The sequence below is a fragment of the Scylla paramamosain genome, chromosome 18, assembly GCF_035594125.1.
Source record: "Scylla paramamosain isolate STU-SP2022 chromosome 18, ASM3559412v1, whole genome shotgun sequence".
NCBI lineage: Eukaryota > Metazoa > Arthropoda > Malacostraca > Decapoda > Portunidae > Scylla > Scylla paramamosain.
Genome location: NC_087168.1, coordinates 20,069,753 through 20,089,649, shown reverse-complemented (window position 1 = coordinate 20,089,649; position 19,897 = coordinate 20,069,753). Strand labels below are relative to the sequence as shown.

The 19,897-nt window shown below is 37.8% G+C and overlaps 1 long non-coding RNA gene across 1 annotated transcript in view; it reads left to right on the top strand.

Moving 5' to 3' along the window:
* LOC135109409 (uncharacterized) overlaps positions 1 to 19,897 on the top strand; it is a 53,683-nt gene that overhangs the window by 8,625 nt on the left and 25,161 nt on the right. The window contains exon 2 of the long non-coding RNA XR_010272696.1: positions 9,793 to 9,884. This is a non-coding gene — a long non-coding RNA (uncharacterized LOC135109409). The remainder of the gene's footprint in view (positions 1 to 9,792; positions 9,885 to 19,897) is intronic.

The window sequence follows — 19,897 nt, the reverse complement described above, 5'->3', positions numbered from 1 at the left end:
TCTCTTCTCATCCATTTCCTTGCAGTCTTCTATTTCTTACAAGAGATTGGATTGAAATGCTCTTTTTTTCTTTTTTTCTCTCACTTTTGACTCGCTACAAGTAAGGGAAAGCATAACTACCAAAGCAAAGGAAAGATGAGATAGTGGCTGCTTCCATTCCTTTCCTCCCCTTGTTGAGACTGGCAAAGCTTTCATATTTATTTGCTTCCAGTCGAGTCGCTGCAAGAAAAGTTGAATTATAGACGTAAAGGAGAGATAGAATGGTAGCTGCTCCCTCCCCTACTCTTGCAGTGCTCTTCTATTTATCAAAAGAGACTGATGAAATTATTTTTTTCTTGAGTCTGCGGAAAAGAGAAATCTGAACTGCAGATTCAAGGAACAGATAGAATAATAACACGTTTTCTGTTTTTTTTTTTTTTTTCCTTTAGTGTTCTAGATTTTTTCAAGTATTTGATATTAAAGTCTTCTTCTTCTTCTTCTTCTTCTTCTTCTTCTTCTTCTTCTTCTTCTTCTTCTTCTTCTTCTTCTTCTTCTTCTTCTTCTTTATCTTCTTCTTCTTCTGCTCTTCAGTCGCTGTAAGAAAAAAAAAAAAACGAACATCACGTGGTAGATTTGCATTTTCATTCATGGTCATATTAGATTTTTTGGCCTCTAGAATTAAACGGGTTACGTATATTATTGGATTCCATGATGGCCGTGAAGTGCTTGAGGTTTTGCTAAGGCTTCCTGTTGTATTTGTCACATATCTCCCGTGTCTTCGTATGTGAGTTGAATACTGTACGTCACGAATCGATTATATTCATTTACGTATTTATTTACTTGTGTATTTTTTACAGTTCACTTACTTGTGCCTGTCTTAAATCTGACGGTGTCTCTTGCGTGTTTGTGTGAAGATTTATATATTTATTTTTTTATTTGTTTATTTATTTATTTATTTATTTATTTTGCAATAGAAAGTCGATTTAAGATGTATGGATTTGTTTTTCTTATACCTTTATTCATAATTGTGTGTGTGTGTGTGTGTGTGTGTGTGTGTGTGTGTGTGTGTGTGTGTGTGTGTGTGTGTGTGTGTGTGTGTGTGTGTGTGTGTGTGTGTGTGTGTATACAATCGTTGGATGGTTCTGTGCTCCAAATGTTGTTTATGTATATACGGGCTAATTAATTTTGCCGTTGTCATCATCATCAGCTTTTGTTGGTCCACAGCAGAACAAAGGCCTCCAGAATTACTCATTTTTTTCCTCCCTCGTGTGTCGACTGAAGCCCTGGGTCGCCACCCCGGCCCTAGCGGATCAGGTCTCGCCCTCACGCTTTTATTATTCTTTTTTAAATGAAATTCGCAGCGGAAAAGAGGGACGGGAGGTGCGGTCCAGGAAGATATAGAGAGCAATGGAGGGGAAATTAAGATATTGCTGTTTCTTCTTATTGATTTGATTTTTCGAGGTTTTATTGGTTGTCTAATCATCTTTTTAGTTGGAGAAGAAAAAGAAGGTTAGGAAAAGGAATAGACAGGGAGAAAAAAATAAAAAGAGAAAATATTACTACTTCTTATAGATTTCTCAAGTTTTCATTAGTTTTTGGTGAAATTCTTAGTTTGAAAATGAAGAGAAAGAACAGGAAAAAGGAATAGACAAGAAGAAAATAAGGAGCAGTTAAGATACAGGAAGGAATGGAGCGAAAATTAAAAGATTATTTTCTTCCAGTGTTTAATTAATGTATTTATTTTATTTGTGAAATTCTTAGTTTGAGAAATAATGATAGGAAAAGGAAGGGACAATAAGAAAGAAAGGAAAAGTAAGGAATACAAGGAAAATTTAGATATTCCTGTTACTTATTCATCCTCTTCCTCAATATTTCATTATTATTTTAGTGAAATTCTTAGTTGGAAAATGAAGAGAAAGCAAAGAGCAATGAATAGACAAGAGGAAAAGAAAAGAAAGCAAAGAAAGGAAAACTGAAATATTACTGTTTCTTTTTATAGATTTTTCTCTCTCAAGGTTTTATTAGTTATTTTATTTTATTTCTTAGCGAGATAAAGCAAGGGAATGACATGAAAAATGGATTGACAAAAAGAATAGAAAGGAAACGGAAGGTACAAGAAAGAATGAAGGGAAAATTAAGATATTGTTTCTTCTGATAAATTTTCTTTCTCTAGGTTTTATTTTTTTATTGAATTTTTAGTTGGAAAAGGTAAGGAAGAACAGGGATAAAAAGCATGAAGGAGGAAAGAAAGAAAGGGAAACATATATTACCGGGTTTTTCTATAAGAACTTTCCTTCAAGCCCTCATTAACATTTTTCAAATTCACATGTGAAAAAAGGAGTGACTGGCAAGAAAATCACTTAACAAGGAAGAAAAGAGGAAAAGAGAAGATATAACTGCGTCTTAATTGTCTTTCTTCCTCTTACATGTTTCTCAAGGCACTAAATTAAATTCGCGGTGGGGAGAACGAGGGAGAAGGGACAGTCAGGGAAGTTACGAAGAAAAAAATACGAAAAAAAAAGAAACACATTGTCTTTCCTACTTTACAGTTCTGTCTCACTTCCTTAGTCTTTTCCCCACTCGATCATAAGAAGCTCATTGTGATAGGAAAGAGAAACAAGGAATACACTGAGAGAAGATAAAGAAAAAGAAAAATATCTTGTTTTTTTTTTATTCTTAATATAATAAGGGAATATCGAGGAAAATACAGAGGATGAGGAGCAGGAAAATATCGTGTCTTTTCTTTAAATTTTAGCGTAGGAAGAGAAAAGCAAGAAAGAAAAGGAAAATACCGTTTATTTCCTTGGCTCTTCCTTGACCTACCCTGTTATTCTCCTCGTACGTTCTCCGCTACTCACCAATTACTTATTCCTATTGGGAAGGAGGGAGGAAGGCGAGGAAAGACGGAAACAAAAACAAAGGTGAAGAACAGGAAGACATCAGCGTCACATTACAATTTCTCTTCGTTCTGTTACCTGTTATTTTAGAAGCTATGTTAGTTCTCTTAACTATTGCATATTCTTCATGGTAAGGCAAAGGGAGGGACAGAATAGGAGAATACAGAAAGGAAGAAAGGAAAATATCATTGTGTCATGCAGCCCTTCCCTTCTCCACATGTTAAGCTGGATACTCCTTTCCTCCACCTGCTTGTTGCATATTGTATTAGATATATGTAGTGGCAAAAGTGTGAAAGAGACATTGGATTAAGATGTAACGAGGAAAAGAGCATCATGTTTTGGCTATTTGTAATGGAAAGGGCGTGAAAGAGACAATGAACGAATATGCAAAGAGGAAAGAAAAAATATATTATGCTTTAGATATTTGTAATTGCCAGGGCATGGGAGGGAGAGCGAAGTAAGGTACAGAAAGGGAAAGAAAATGCTTTAGATATTTGTAATAGCAAGGGGAAGAATGATATGCTTTAAGTACCTGTAATGACAAAGACGCGCAATAGACAGTGGAGTAAGATGTAAAAAGAAAGTTATCATGTTTTCCTATGTGTTTCTTCCCTTGTTTTATCCTTTATCGCTATTTGAGTCTCTTGATATTGCGATTAAGTTTGTTAATCCAGTTTACTTTTTATATGTACTTCTTTATTAGAAAAAAAACAAACATTACTGTGTTTTCTTATGTATATTTTCCCATGTCCTGCCTAGTATTGGCTACATAAACCCGCTGTAATGGCGCCCAAAATAAAATGATTTTAATATTTTTTATGGATAATTTTTTTTTACTTCGCTATTAGAAAGGAAGACATTCACGTATTTTCTTATGTATTTACTTCCTCATCTTGCCTTTTTATAGCGTCGCCATGTGAATCTGTTACTGTGGCGTGTTGAATAGTAGTCAATTTAAACTTTTTTTTTATGGCTTATTTCTTACATCACTATTAGAAAGGAAGATATTAACGTGTTTTCTTATGCATTTCCTCCCTTCTCTTGCCTTTCTTAGTGGCACTGCATGAATCCATCGTCATGGTGCCTTTTTTTTTTTTTTTTAGTCAGTCTTAATGTTTTTTTATGGCTAGTTTCTTCTTATTAGAAAGGAAAAAAACGTATTTTCTTATACATTTCCTTCCTAGTTTTCGCTTTTCATCGCTTCGTATTAAACCAGCCAGTCTTCTTACCTGTTCTTTTTCTCTGGACTTTTTCATTCGTCATCTAGATACTGGCGGTAGAAGCGGTGTAAAAAGTGTTTTTTTTTTTTTTTTTTTTTATGGCGAAAGAATTACTTCTCCATCAGAAAGAGAAATATTAACGTATTTTCTTATCCATTTCCCTCTTTGGATTTCCTATTATCATTTCGCATTAAACCAGTCATTCGCTTTTAATTGCTGTTTTCTGTGCATTTCTTCATCCTTCATATAGATACTGGAGGTAAAAGAAGGAAGGAAGGATTGGAAAAGGAAGATATTAACACATTTTTTTTGTTACATATCTCCTCCCTTGTCTTACCTTTCGTCACTTCGCAATAACCAGTCAATCATTTCTATCCTTTCTTTTCCATGCACTTTTTTATTCTCCATATTTTCTCTGCCTTCACCAGTGGCGGTGCAAGGTGTGTAAAGAAGGAGTGTAGAGGAAGATATTAATGTATCTCCTCCATCATCTCGCCTTTTAGAGCTTTGTAATAATTTTTTGTCCATTCTTTTCCGTTCACTGCTTTATTCCCCTCTCTTCTGTACTCATCATTGGAGGTAAAAATAGGTTAAAGAAGCGAATAGTACGAGTATATTAAAAGTAATTTCTACTCTTTCTTTTACATGTACTTTACTCTTCCTCTCCTCTACTCTACATCACTGGCGGTATAAGAAGTGTAGAGAGAGAATACAGAGGTGCGTTCAAGACAAGCCAGTGTCAGTGAGCACCGCATTAAAACATTGGCGGTAAGAGAAGAAGTATAATGGAGTGCTCAAGCCAAGCCAGTAAGGAAACGAGTGTAAGCCAAGCACCATGGCGGACCCTTGACCTTCGCGTGCATGCCAACCTCCTTCGTGCTTCGCCTCATCTAAAATGCTCCTCCCCTCAAAACTTTGGAGGTAATACTTAACTTTTTGCTTCCTCCCTCTTCTCGGGGCGCTCTTTTTATCTACTTTCCGGGAACTTTGCGTGGCTTCTCGTATCTGATCCATTAGTCAGTACACCAGAACACAACCTCATTACCCTCCTCCTTAATTTTGAGGGAAAACTTGGAGTTTGTTTTATTGTTGTTGTTTTATAAATTTTATTGATGTTGTTATTGCTGTTATTATTATTATCATTGTTAGTAGTCGAAGTAGTGGTAGTAGAGTAGTAGTAGTAGTAGTAGTAGTAGTAGTAGTAACTCGGATGCTCAAGAACTCTGTCAGGAAAAAAAAAAAAAAGGTTCTAAAACTGTGGAAATATTTTTTTTGTTCCGAGGAGAGATTCTTAATACTTCTGAGTTATTAACTGTACTGGGAAATTGTTCTTAATTTTTTAGAAAGCTTTTTTAAACCTTAAACAAAAAAGAAATGTTTTTAATTTTAAAGATAAAATTTTTGGTAGCTGTTCTTAATTTCTGGAATGTTTTTCATTTTTTTTTTTTTAATTTCTAGATTTTTAGAGAAAGTTTCTAGGTTTTTGGGAAAAGTTTTTGATTTTAGGGGAAGATTCCTGAAATTCCTGAAATTGGCGTTCCTTTGATCTCTATTTTATTCTCTGGAAGCTGAAGAGATCTACTTGGGAAGAGATAAAGGTTCTTAACAATTATTTTATAATCAGAAAGGTAAAGTGTTTGAAATCGCTTGTTATAATTCAGCTCAAGATAGTGTTCTGTGAAATTTCTGTTTTTCCACGAACGATGTAAGAAATCCCCGTATTTTAGATGCACTCCCAGACCTGAATTGGTTCTTCTTTAGCACTTTTTTTTGTTTGTTTTGTTTTTACTTTTTTTTTTAATGTGTTTTTGATGAGTCTTTCTCCTTTCCAATCTGTCTTACAAATGAACCTACTTTCTGGAGCTCTTTTTTCCCTTATGATCCGTGTTTTATTTGAATGATAACACTTAATTACTAACGATTACAATGTTGTAATTAATAATGAATGATGCTTTTCACTAGATGCTATTTTACCTGAGATAATAACACAGAGATATATCATTACGACCACCTTTCCCAGGAATTAGTCTCAAAATAGCTCTATATATTGGAACGATTCGTCACACAGTAATGACACCTTTTTATTTTGTTTTCTAGGTAAGGTTTATTTCCAGACGGCGCCTTCTTTTGGGCGTGACAGCTTTTGCTTGTTTCAGACCAACATGGCTTACTACACTAATGATAATAATAATGTTGTTAATAGTAATGGTAATGACGATAATGATAATAATAATAATAATAATAATAATAATAATAATAATAATAATAATAATAATAATAATGATATTAACTTTAAAAATGCATATTTATTTCCAAAAATCCTCTAACAATTTACTAATCGTGAATCGAATGTATAAAAAACTATGTAGAAAAACTAAAATGTACGTGGAAGAGATAGAAGAGGGAAAAAAAAAGCAGGAGAAAGAGGAGGAGGAGGAGGAGGAGGAGGGGTAGGAGGAGGAGGCCAGGAAAACGAAAAGAAAAAAAATACTGGAGAAAGATAGGAAGGAGCAACAGAATAGACAGTAAAAAAATATATATAAATAAAGAAGACAAGATGAAACATTTAGAAGGCCACAGAAGGAGTGCAGAAATAGAAATAACAGAAGCAGTAATACGAGGGAATACAGGTAAGCAATTGCGCAAGAATTTCATGCCACCAAAAAATAAATAAAAAGATAAAATAAATAAATAAAAGAAGAGGCAAAACTGAACTTGGTGCCACAGAAACATAAACACACTGACGCCCCAACGCAAACCACACACACACACACACACACACACACACACACACAGAGAGAGAGAGAGAGAGAGAGAGAGAGAGAGAGAGAGAGGAAAATACAAGTAAAAAGAGTAGAAATGGAGGTTAGACAGTTTTATTATCATTTATTTATTTGTTTAGCTTTTTTTTTTTTTTGTGTGTGTGTGTATGTTTGTGTGTGTGGCGGCGAGAAATCCAACCAAGCAAACTTACCTGTCGTGATTAGACAAGAACAAATATTATCTTCCAGTTTTCAATAAACACAAACAAACATGCGTACATAAAGAAACACACACACACACACACACACACACACACACACACACACACACACACACAAGATACAAGTACGAGTAATTACACGCTTTGTATATATAAAAATTAGAGAGAGAGAGAGAGAGAGAGAGAGAGAGAGAGAGAGAGAGAGAGAGAGAGAGAGAGAGAGAGAGAGAGAGAGAGAGTTACGTAGAAATGAGACGCAGGAAACTATGAATGAAAGAAAGGAAGAAAAGGAAAAAAAAAATCTATTTAGAGTGAAGTGTTATTACTCTCCTTTGGCATCAGAGAACACAAGGGGAGACGGAGGAAAGGAGGCGAGAAACAGGAGGAAGAGGAAGGAAGAAACGGAAAGCTTAACTCTTCACCCTCCAGTGCTCGGTGAACTTTTCCTTGTAGATGGGGAGGATAATGTGATGTTTATGCCTTAATGGAAGAACAAGACAAGGGAGGACTGGCGGACGAGGGAAGGCAATGCAGGAAAAAAGGGCCTCCGACTCTCAATTTAATCTAAGGAAGTGTTGTTCTCTTTCTCTCTCCTTCCTAATTCTTGGGTGCCTCTGCCAAGCGGGTTATGAAGTTCTTGTGTAGCACTCTTAATTCCTGCGTGTTACTGTGTTTTTAAAGAGTGTTTGTTTCTCCCCTAACATCCTGCGCTAAGACGCTATAGGAGTGTTTCTCTTCATAATGTGTTTGTAACAGTGTTGATAGAAAGGTGTGGCTCTCTTATATAAATGAGATATAGTAGACAAGTATATGTAAAAAAATAAACTAGTTGATCTGAGAAGGAAGGAGTGTTGGAGGGAAGGTGTAGCTGGAAGAGAGATAAATAGATGCATAAAATTAATAGATTCACGAGTCTGTGAAAGGAAGATAGTATTGTGTAAGAGTGGAGTGTGTGTTTGACGCAATGCAATATTTGTAATTATTGTCGTTGTGGTGGAGGTGGTGGTGGTGGTGGTGGTGGTAATAATAATAGAAGTGGTGATTATATGAGTGATTATTATTATTATTATTATTATTATTATTATTATTATTATTATTATTATTATTATTATTATTGTCATTCAGTAGTAGTAGCAGTAATAGTAGTAGTAGTAGTAGTAGTAGTAGTAGTAGTAGTATCGTTATTATTATCATCATTATCACTATTATTTTTCAAGTGAATTAAATGAAGAGGCTAGTCTACAGGCAACAATCAGTCACTTTTGTCCGTAGCGAAGCAAAAGATAAATAAATAAATAAATAAATAAAATAAAATAAATAAATAAATAAATAAATGAAATAAATATAAATAAGTACTAGAGCACAGAAGGAAAACAGTCTTCTGAGCTGCTTCATTATTTTTTTCCTGTTTCGTAAGAGAAAATATAGAGTGCAGAGACATGAGGTGGACTAACACATGACCTGAAGAAGTGACGTGACCTAACATTTCCTCATGAGCTGGCCGTCTTTCTCAAAGCAGTACAAAAAGTGGCGAGTATTTGATAAACTGAATTAGAGCATCACAATACCAAGGGCATGTGAGGCATGTGATTTTTGGAAGAGCTTGAGAGGAACTAGAGACTGATACAGTTCTCTTAATTTGTAAAAGAGACTAACAAAAAAAAGAAAAAGTGAAAAAGAGAGAAGCTCGCTTGATTACTGCTAAAAATAAAATAAATTAATAAATAAATAAGAAATGTGTAAATGAATAATTAATAAAAGTAAACAAATTGATTAATAATTCAATGAATCAATAAATGAATAGGAAAGCTTTGAACGGGTTAGCCAATTTATTTTTTTAGAGATGTCGATGTTCTTCTCTTTAAAAAAATCAAGTCATAGGTGGAAAAACAAGTGGAAAAACAAGCTGATGACGCAAGAATCTCACCTTAGACATGAAATGTTTCAAGAGGAAAATATCAAGACACTTCCCTTTCCGATTGTAATATTGGATAACCCTTTTGACTATACTCTTTGTGAACTGGCACCTTCAGTGGGCCATATTCTTCACCCTCTTTTTTTTTTTTTTTCTCGTTACCTTTGGCCCGAAAACCTCTTGATTAAAAATAATAAGTAAATAAATAAAAAAATAAAAAAGATATTCACGAAATCTTGAGACATTCACCCTCACCAGCCACACACAACGTTAACAAAACCAGACCAGTTTAACGTTGCAGTGTTACCTGTACTTGCTGGTTTGTTCACATATTCCCTGGTTTGCGGCGGAATATTTAACGTGTGTCTGCTCTGGCCGAAATCATATACGTTTTAATGGCAAAAATACTATTTTTCGCTTATCCTTCTTTAAACAAATAAAGGCGATTTTCCAGTCAGCAGGCGGCATCAGCGGCGCTATACTGCTGCTCCCAGGGCTTAGTGAGCTCTTCACTGCCTGGCTTTGTGTTGTGTTGCTGCAGCCAGGCCTCCTCTTGCTCATAATAGGAGTAATAATTGATGATGATGATGGTAGTGGTGGTGGTGATGGTGGTGGTGGCAAGGGTAATGGTGATATTAATAACAGAGATAATTATGATGATGATAATAATAATAATAATAATAATAATAATAATAATAATGATAATAATAATAATAATAATAATCTAATCAACTTGTACACTCAAGCTCTCGTCAGAACACATAGTCTTAACTGTTATTTTTTTCTTATTCCTTACAGAGATGGTTCTACGCCCTCCCGCTCACCCTGACACTCATTCAACCACGCAAGCACCAAGACGTGGGCGATGAGCTCTTTAACATAGAGTAAATGTAAGTAACTTCATCAAATCCTTACTGTCTTCCCTATCCTGTCTGAAACTGTCTTCCCTATCCTGTCTGAAACTTTATTTTTACTTTATGGGCGATAATCCAAAGAGGTGAATAAGTCAGAAAGTTATAATACACCTATTTTGTTTCCATATAACCTTGTAGCGCTGTTATATCACTCACTCATTCACTCACTCAGTCAATCAATCAGTTAGTCAATCAATCAATCAATCAATCAATCAGTAACTATTTTCTACCTTTAGGGAACGAAGAAATACCTCCAGTCAGTAAATTATGAAAACATGCATCTTTTTTGCAACGTTTCTTAGTCTCTTTAATATTTTACGGTTTCCAGAATGGCTATTAAATAAAAGAAAGAGTGATGAGGGTGCAGTGTATGAATGAGGATATTATGGTTCATGAAAAGGAAGGTTCAGGTATTAAGAAAATATGCTTCTTTTTTGCAATGTGCTTCCTAGTGTCTTGAATATTTTACTATTATCAGATTGAGTATTAGAGGTAAGAGTGGTAATGTTGCAGTGTACGAATGAGGGTGTTAAGGTTCATGAGAGGGCGTGATGTTTAAATATAGTAATTATGAGAAAATAAAGTTTGCATATATTTACATCATTTACTTGTTAGTGGCGATTATCAGCCGTATTTCGTTGTTATTATTGTTTTTATATCCGGCGTAATTTTGTCTTAACGAGTATTACTGATGTTACTACTGTGAGTGTTAGTGCTTGTGTGTGTGTGTGTGTGTGTGTGTGTGTGTGTGTGTGTGTGTGTGTGAGAAAAATCAAACCAAAACTTAAAAAAAAAAAAAATGAAAGAATAGCACAGTCTGTTGAGTAGCAAATGACGAATGTGAACGTTCATCATTAATGGCAGAATGAGTGAGAGTGAGAGACAGACAGAGAGAGAGAGAGAGAGAGAAGAGTGAACAATCGCTTGCTACTCATGATAGACACTACTACTACTACTATTGATGAATGGTCGCTCATCATCACTACTGAAGGTGAGGAATCATTAATCGTCTGAAAAGTCATGCGTAATGGCCAGCAAATTTCGAAAAAAAAGACACTATCCCCCCACTCCTCCCCCCAAAAAAAAAAAACATTTCTCTTTAAGTGGAGAAAACTGGACATCATTGCCAGCCTGTGAATGTGGATTGATCGGTGCGTGAAAGACGGACTATTAATTATCTGGGCAAAGGGTAAGGTTCAGAGCCCCGTCAGCCCCGTCAGGTGGTTCCTCGACACGGTGATAGAAAAGAGACAATACCCGTCCATCTCAGCAGCAGTGACGTGTAAGCTGAGAACAGTGTGAATGAGAGAGAGAGAGAGAGAGAGAGAGAGAGAGAGAGAGAGAGAGAGAGAGAGAGAGAGAGAGAGAGAGAGAGAGAGAGAGAGAGATAAGCAAATAGATACCAAGAATGACAGGCAAACGTGTAGATACAGAGAAAGACATGGAGACAAATAAACAAAGTAGAGGAGAGAGAGAGAGAGAGAGAGAGAGAGAGAGAGAGAGAGAGAGAGAGAGAGAGAGAGAGAGAGAGAGAGAGAGAGAGAGAGAGAGAGAGAGAGAGGTAAATAGACAAAAAATAGATGGACAAAAATAGGTAAAGACAGAAGAACAAACAGACGGACTGATAAAGATGCAGACATGTAGTCAGACAAGCAGACAGGCGTACAGACAGACAGACACACAGAGAATAATTCAAAACATATCAATCACATGAACTTATTTTCGGCTTTGTCTTCCCAAACGCAAAACGTTCTTACTCATCAGACAAAATAGTAATTCGCAGGTAACTTTGACAGATGCTTCTTTCCATTCAGTTTATGCTTTTGTCGAAAAAAAAAAAATGGTATGTTTTCTGTTATCGAGATCTGTTATGCCGGTCCACTCATGCGCAGATGATTAATTATTACTGTAGCTATTAAACAAAAAAGCATCGTGTACGCCTGTGATGTAGAAAAGGAGAGAGAGAGAGAGAGAGAGAGAGAGAGAGAGAGAGAGAGAGAGAGAGAGAGAGAGAGAGAGAGAGAGAGAGAGAGAGAGAGAGATGAAGAACGAGTAGGAGCAGAGAGGAAAGGTGGAGGCTGTGGAGGCCATGGCATGAAGGAGAGTGGCACACGTCGGGGATGGTCGGAGGAGTCGGGCACTCAGTTTAGCGGCACTAAGCCAAACTATGCCTGGAAAAAAAAAAAAAAAATTGGAGTAATTTCATGTTATATTACAATTTCCTTGTGTGTGTGTGTGTGTGTGTGTGTGTGTGTGTGTGTGTGTGTGTGTGTCTGTATGAGTGTTGAAGTGTAGCCATGCAAAACGTGTTTAAGGAGAGGCAAGTTCTCATGCGACGCTCCCTTCCCCTCCCCGGCCAGACGAGCCTCAATAGGAACCCGTTTGTCGGTGTGAAGAAACTCAGTCTCATCTCGTTCCTGCCGAGGAATGTCCCATGACGCCCCCCGCCAGGCGCTGGTCGAGTTCGTGCAGAGGAATGTGTCCCATGAAGCCATGACGCCAGCAGCTCGCCTCACGCCGCGGCTCTCCCGCCACCACCTGGGTGAGGAGGCGAGGAGGGGCTGCCGCAGCTGGGTCTTGTGCACTGTATAGAAACTTTATTGAAAAGACACCATCATGCATTGTAATTGCATAGCTTCAGTCGAAGCATTTTGGGAAGCAATTAAATTGTATTCAATTATTGCATGCATAACTTTCAAAAACGGTGTGGAATGAGAGGGTCTGTGGCCAAATGGGTGTGTTCATTATGTGGGCGCCATGACAGAGAAATGTTAGCAAACCACTCGCCTCCACTGATGGAGGAATAAAAGGCATAAATAACAGCGAAAGGCTGAAAGGTGAAAAATAATAGGCAAGGGGAAATGATTTTTCATGAGCGCCATATCACCATTACTCAGCCATCGGCGCCATAACGACCGGCACGGCCAGAATTCGTTATGAACGTGTCTCATTCTGTTTTGGCTTTGTGTCACTAACGCGTCTCGTTATTGTTAATGGCGTCAGCTTGCTTTTGGCAGACGAGATGACTGCGTGCTAGCTCCATTTTTCTGTTCTCTCTCTCTCTCTCTCTCTCTCTCTCTCTCTCTCTCTCTCTCTCTCTCTCTCTCTCTCTCTCTCTCTCTCTCTCTCTCTCTCTCTCTCTCTCTCTCTCTCTCTCTCTCTCTCTCTCTCTCTCTGTGTGTGTGTGTGTGTGTGTGTGTGTGTGTGTGTGTGTGTGTGTACACGTGTGCGTACATCCACTGTATGGGAAGGGGTTATTCGTAGGCGGGAAATATTCATGTGCAGTTTTAACACACAAAAAAGTTGAGAGTTTAGATGTTGGTTACATTGGGAGCTCCGCGTGAGGCTTCGGGAGCAGTCACGGGCGCCCCACGCAGCCGCCGGGGCGTGGAATCATTTACTTGGAGGAACACAGGATGATGGATTAGTTTAATTTTGTACCCTGCACTTCTGCATTACAGCGCCAGGTGGCGGGTGGGCAGTACTGTGATAGGCCTTTCTGTGTGATATGCTGAATCCACCTTTTTTGCAACAGTTATGACCTTACTCTCAAAGATTATGAAGATGACTGATCTCTTGTAGTGGAAATGTTTATGCAGTAAGTTGGGAAGCCCCTGGCCAACCCGAAACAGATGGTACCTCCATAGACTAACTGTAAAATTATGCAGAAACTTTCATATTTTACAGAGGGTCAGATGTCAGGCGCTGGAACAAGCAGCATCAAGCATGCCGGTAATTTCTGTACAGCCAGACTGATGTGTGACATTTACCATACCTTATTTTTGTGCGTGAGGCTGCGTGTATTATGGCGGCGTGCATGATGCAACAGCACTGACGTCGCCTGGGGACCTGACACGCGCCGCGCCACGCCGCGCCTGCACGGTGGGAGAGGCGCGGTCTTGAAGGCCTCCCTGAAGGCACTCAATTGACGTCACGCTAATTTTGTAGAGTGTGTGCAGTGTCCAGAGCGGAAGGGTGAGCGCGTAAACTAGATGTATAAGCACTTAAGCCTTCATATGTAACACCGTGATGCAAACTTTATTACAGAGCATCAAACTCTTGCAAAATTACTACTATTGAAAAGAGATATCTTTTTTTCCATCATCTCTCTCATAAAATCAGGGGTGGAAGTTGAAGAATTACGTCCCCTTGAATCACTCTTGTTTGAAAGAGCAAAGATTTCTTATTTCTTAAGCGGGGAATGGCATGGAGGGTATTGTGAATATTTATTGCTACATAATCTTCGAATATATGTGATTCTTGACCAGCGAGAATAACCATGACTTTCTTTAGAGAATATTCACCGATCTTGCACAATAATTATTTCGTCTACTAATTTATTGTTTAGTTTTGTGTGTGTTAAACATTCTTAAATCGACACTTCAAGAAGAAGGTTTCAAGACACTTTTTTTTTCCTTTTTGTTTCCTTCTGACGAGTGTTTGGGGATTGTCACCTTTAGTGGGCCTTTTTTTTTTCAGCCGTTGTGTTGCCCTATACCTGAACCCCCTCTTAAATATATATATATATATATATATATATATATATATATATATATATATATATATATATATATATATATATATATATATATATATATATATATATATATATATATATATAATCAAGCAGTAATGAATCTTGACAGTTTGCTCGATCAGTAAAGCAAAAATTATATACTTGAGCATTTAGTAATTCGTCATGCTTTCAAGATTTGAGGGAAGTATCATTCAAGTTTTAGGTACTAAAAGGCAATTACTCGTAGGTCTTAAGTTTAGGCCTTGAGCAACACATAGCAATCATAAGGAGTTGTGCTTCATTGTCCGCTTGCATCTTCTTTGTGCCTGAGTCCAGTGAGCAAGGACGACAGACGACAAGGGTGACGCAGCTTTGCAATTCTGATGAAAGTGCGCATCGGTACGCGTGAAAACTGAGAATGATATGGCCAAAACGAAGGAAAAATTATCATGGTTTTCAAAAATATGTAAACAGACGCTTCCTCAGATAAAGTATTTCCCTTACACAGAAATGAGTGACTGTGTTGAGTCGTGACAATGCAGGTCATCTGGCAGCATCTCTCCTATCACAGTATTGTTTTAAAATACGCGCATTGCATGATACTTTACAAATATTTCCAGTGATATCGCACGTTGAAAGGACTTTGTTTGCCACGTATTCTATTTCAGTTATTTTCTTTATATACTTACATACATATTTTCTTTATATTTTTCCCTCATAACGAAAGCACACACAAGGGTGGTTTGCACGTTCCCTGAAGCACCGGCGCCTCAAACAAGCAGTCCACAATTCTTAGATGCTTCCTTTCATACGAGTATACTGTAAGCTCCTTCTGAGTAAACGTCTCCCAACAGGAACATTCCATCCAAAACTTTTCCACCAAAATAGTTTTCCCTTGACAAAAACATTAAGACATGAAAATTAAGGAAGCTGCAAGAAGCCAGTAGGCCTATACGTGGCAGTCCCTTTATGGAACATATCTACCCATATCCACCTATTTTCCCTATCCGTAAATTTATCTAATCTTTTAAAGCTCTGTAAAGCTCAGTGAATCATATCATCTTAGGTTAGGTTAAGTTAGGTTGAGTTAAGTTAGCTAGGTTATGTTAGGTAAATTTCTGTTACGTTGTGTTAGGTTAGGATGTGTTAGATTTACTAAGGGTTAGGTCTGCTTAGGCTGGTTTAGGTTAGATAAGGTTAGGTTTGGTTAGGTTATGTAATATTAGGTTAGGTTAGGTTAAGTTAGGTTATGTAATGTTAAGTTAGGTTAAGTTAGGTTAGGTTAGATTTATTTAAGTTAGGTTAGGTTTGTTTAGGTTAGGTTACGTTAGGTTATGCAGTGTTAGGTTAAGTTAGGTTAGGTTATTGGAATTAATCATAGGGAGAATTATTAAGGGTGAAATTCTTATGGAGGAATATACTTAGATGGATCTTACATCAAAGGGCATCAGCCTCTCCGCCATCATTGTGCCGGGTGAACCTCCCCAGGTCAGCAGCCCCCAGTCCTCCGCGCTGGCCGGCGTGCTTAACACCAGCAATACTTGGGGCTCACACTGCGCCTTCTGATACACTGCGCCCCGTCAGTTCCCGGTTATTGAATCCCGGCCGTAGACAAGATGAATTTAACAACACCGCTTGAATGTAAATAGTTTAGATTATTAAATAAAATCGGATAATGGATCCAGAAAAAAATATAGGTAACTTTTATCCAGTAGAGTGAGGGCGGCTGGCTGGTGAGTGGTCATGCGGGCAGGCGGTCACCAGGCAGGCACCAGCACCGCCTCGCCCTCGTAACTTGAGTCTTGATGTTAGTTTGAGCTGAGTATGATGCGTTGTGTTTCTTTACGGTCATATTGCCTTTGTTCTCTCTCCTCTCTCTCCCTGCTGCAAAATATGATATGATTTCTATTCTCAGTCCTATCCTCTGGTCTTTTTATGGTCATTTCACCTTATTTTGTACTCGGAATTCCTTCACTTCGTATTAAAGGCTAGTAATGGTTGTATTTTTGATTAAGCGATGTGAAGATAGTACTATGTGGTCTGCTTGATTTGTTAACCGAAGGAGAAGTACGAATTGTTATTGCTTACTAGTAAAGAACAGCGCATCTGGGTGTTTTGTGTATCAGGGTAAAGGGGGAGAGGAAAATATATATCAGATACCGCTTAAAAATTAAACTTATCTTTTATCATTAATATCACTGTTATGGAATGTGTCTGACTGTATGTGTTGGGTACCCTTTACCAATAAGTCTTAATCTTTTATTACTGTTATCATGGCGAGGGAACATTTTTTTTTAATATGGTGTTTAATGTGTTTGCGAGTGACAGCTTGTTTTGGCTATCCCCTCTTTGCTGGAAATGTCGGCCTAGTATATAGATATCTATTTGAATTTCTCAGCTTGTACGAGGGTATGAGTTACGCCCCTTTGGAGCACAGTAGATGTAACGCCACGGTTTTCATGATGCTCCAAATATTAATTAAGGAGTTACCTTTTGTAAACCAGCTGGTCTTTTGCAGTTTCAAGATTTCTTTCTACTTCTATGTTTTTTTCCGGTCACAGAAAATCACTGAAATTCATTGATTGCTGTCTGGCGTCACATGAAGCAAGGAATGCACTTGTAACTTGGCTTTTATGTAACCTCCTCTGTCTGCAAACCAAAGTCCTGTGGTTATTCCCTCCGATAAGCAGCCTAGAGCAATAACTACCTTACTAAAGCGATGTGTAATGGTAGTTGTGCATCGAGACTGCAAAGAGAATATACGATACGTCCATTATTCTTTTGAAAATGTACTCAGCGCACGAAAATCCAAAATAAAGAGGTTGAAAATACCAAAAAGGAGGATTGCCTAGAGAAATCCAGTTATAGGAAATGTTCTGTAATGTATGTGCGTTGTTCACCAAGATTGACTGCCTGCATGACTCCTTTGAGAGCCTTCTGTAGATGGCTTTGATGCATGGGGACTAATACCTTTATTGTACTAACGTGTTTCTTTGTGTAGCCTTCGTTAGTACTCAAATTATAGCTCCTTCAGTACTGTATGTGAAGAAATACGAAAATATGTTACTGATTGATGAGTTAAAGAAAGAAAAATCAAATTTACAGGAAGATTAATGTGGAACTAGATTAAGATTAGATAGATTTATGGATGGGGATGGCGAGTGGGTATAGGTATGTATGTGTTATAGAAATACTGCCTCATTTAGGTCTGTTGGCTTCTTGCAGCTTAGGTCCCTTGCTGTAACTGTAGATGGTTAAGAATAAAGACGTCAAGAAAATAAAGATATGCTTATTGTATAGAGATACGGCCTTGTGTAAATCTGCTGACTTCTTGCTTCAAAAACTCATGGTAAAAAGTCAAAACTAAACATAAACAAAATACATATATATATACAATTCACACACTTGAATAACTCAAGGTAAAAATAAATCGAAGCTAAAAATAAAGCCTTCGTTGTGGAGGAGGCACCAGAGGGGCGGCGGCGAGCCTTGACTGGCACCTGGCGGGGATTCGGGCCAAGGGGGAGCCGCGCCTCGCCCTTCAAGAACCCGTGCTACACTGTGTTCTGCACGGAAATACTCTACCACCTTTTCACTAAAACACAACAGGAGAGGGAAGAGTGTGTTCCTACCTGAGGTACTATACATGTTGCCTGCAAGTACACGGCGGACTTGCAGGGATGAACCGAAGACGCAGTGCTGTGGAGGGCGGTGCAGCTTGGAGGCCTTGCACACCGGATGAAAACTACTTTAAAAAATGAATGGGAGAATTAATACGCGTAGAATGCATATAGCAAGAGAGAGAGAGAGAGAGAGAGAGAGAGAGAGAGAGAGAGAGAGAGAGAGAGAGAGAGAGAGAGAGAGAGAGAGAGAGAGAGAGAGAGAGAGAGAGAGAGAGAGAGAGAGAGATTTGAAAATATTTTGTTCTGAAAGTTTTAAATAAAACTTGAACATTGTATTTTCTGTAAATTATATTAATGAATCCAAATCTGAACATATGCGAGCTTGGTAAAGTGAAGCCAGACACTTGCATATCTCTTGGTTACCTCTTGTAAAAAAAATCACCGAATGACTTTGAACAATGCACCTAATTCCTCACCACTTCGACTTCTTACTTCTCATATATTTATATTTTAGAAGTTACAGACACTTCTTAAATTTTGGGAACCGCCACCCTCAGTTGGAATTTTTTTCAATCTTTTTTGGTCTCCTGAACCAGACTTTCTTATGTATACAAAAAAATATAGCCGTAATTGATGTTTTTAAGGATGTTTTCCTGATCCTATTGATAGATTAACCAGAATCCCGTATTATCCAATTAGAAAAAAAAAAACATGACAATATGACTGATCATTTGTGTGGGGTCGTGAAAGTTGTGCTGGTGAGAGAGCAGTGCTACAGATCACAGGTCACTGTAAGACAACGCCCACAGCTCCTCCCATGCGACCTGATGAGCTGTACGACGTAGATCAGGGCTTGGCCTTGGCAACTGACAAGACCCTTCCCCTCAAGCAGCACGAGAAGCCTTTGTAAAATATAAGTGATATGAGAACCTGAGCTGAGATGAAAGAACAGCAGCGGAGATGAAGATGCAAAAACAGACGATGGTAGAACTAAATATTTTTCACGACAAGAATGAGAACAAAGTGAACATCCTTCAAGGGAATATTAGAAAGTCATGCAAGCTTCCCATCATTTAAATTAGTGATACGACATATTAAAATATACCTATATATTACACGACAATTATTTACAAGACTTAAGCAGTAACTGAAGCTCAGCAGAGTACAAACTTGAGACAGAAATACCTCAGCAGCTAATTAAGTAACCGATGAAAAAAGAAGACGAAAATAGAGCCGGAATGGAAAGAAGAAACGGAACCAAACACAGCAGCTACAAATAGAGACCAAAACACTTAAGATGCTAATGGAAACAGACCGGAGACAAGGAGAGCAACTGTAAATTGACACAAAAACATTGAAATTGCCAATGGAGTAACAGATGGAAAAGAAGGCGAAAATATTACAAGACGAGGATGAAGAGACAGACCGTAGGCAATCACTGCATCTACAAATTGAAACTAAAACACTTGATCTGCCGCTGGAGCAACCGATGAAGAATGAAAACTAAAATACTACCGGAGTAAAAAGAAGAAATAGAAACAATGAGAGCAGGTGCAAATTAAGACGAAAATGTTGCCTGATTAGAAAAAATAAAATAAAATAAAATAAATAAATAAAAAGACATTGGAGACTATCGGGACCTTTATAATCACAGGTACTGGAGAACTTCAGCTATGAGGTCTTGATGCGTCAGCGATCAGCCAGTACGAGATAAGGAAGCATCATAACGAGCGCCATTTTGAGATCTGTCACCACTCATTCTCAGCCTCCCGGTCAACAGTGAAGCGAGTGAGGCTTAAGTGCTTTATTTTTATACTTAAACGTCTTGTGTCTCTATGGGCTGTAATCTA